We start from the raw sequence: 1,180 nt of genomic DNA on the forward strand, positions 1-1,180 counted from the left end.
GCTTTCTGTTGTACTTAAACCATGCTGCTTCACTGTGAATAACAGTTCATGAGTTTTAGGCTTAATATATTTTTGACAAATGTTATTACTGCCTCCAAATCATCAAATGTAGATTTCTTTTATCTAAGAATGAAAGCCTTACAAGCACGTTACATGTATGAGTACTTTGTATTTTGGAGGTATAAAGATGCAACAAGCATTTCATTGAAATTCATTTTCATATCTCAGTAAACACAGACACACTGAAAAGATAAATCAAACTAAAATTATAAAATTAAGATTACTTATGAATGACAATATAAGATCCATTTTTCCTTTGTTCTCCTACCTCAATATTTGTTATCCTAATGCATTTGATTATTTCAATGTTAAAATACACCTGAGCAGCTAAATAGAAGCATCTCTACAGTAAGGCTCTAAAAATGGAAATATTTTATGTTTTCCTAGGCTCTAAATATTCAGCAATTCATAAGCAAAAAGCATTCACACCACAGTTACCATAACTTGCTTGAAAAAATACAAAAGCTTGTGGAATTTACTACCAGCAGCTAAATGAGTTGGGGGGGGTTTGGGGGTTTTTGTGGGTTGAGGATTGTGGGGGTTGGGGGGGGGGTTTGGGGGGGGAAGTGGGGGGAGTTTGGGGGTTTATTTTGGGTTTTTGAGGGGTTGGGGTTGTTGTTTGGTTTTTTTTGTGGGTGGGGGTTGGGGGGAGTGTTTTGGGGGTGGGGGGGGGGGGGGGGGGGGGTGGGGGGGGGGGGGGGGGGGGGGGGGGTGGGGGGGGTGGGGGGGGGTGGGGGGGGAAGTGCAGGGGGTGGGGGGTGGGGGGGTGTTGTGTGGGTGGGTTGGTTGTGTGTGTGTGTATTTGAGTGGTAGGTGGTGTTGTGTGTGTGGTGTGTGTTGGTGTGTTGTGTATGTGTGTGTGTCTCTGTGTGTGTGTATTGTGTTGTTATGTGTGTGTGGTTTGTGTTGTTGTGTGTTGTGTGAGTGTGGTGGTGTGGTGTGTTGTGTGGGTCGTGTTTGTAGTGTGTGTGTGTGTGTGTTTTGTGAGGTGGTGGTGTGTATTGTTGTGTGGGTGTGAGTGTTTGTGTGTGTGTGGTTTGTGTGTGTGTTGTGAGGTTTTGTGTGTGTTGTGTGTGTTTTGTGTGGCGTGTGTGTGTGTGTGTGTGGGTTGTGGTCGTGT

Source organism: Penaeus chinensis, chromosome 8, assembly GCF_019202785.1.
Source record: "Penaeus chinensis breed Huanghai No. 1 chromosome 8, ASM1920278v2, whole genome shotgun sequence".
Classification (NCBI taxonomy): Eukaryota; Metazoa; Arthropoda; class Malacostraca; order Decapoda; family Penaeidae; genus Penaeus; species Penaeus chinensis.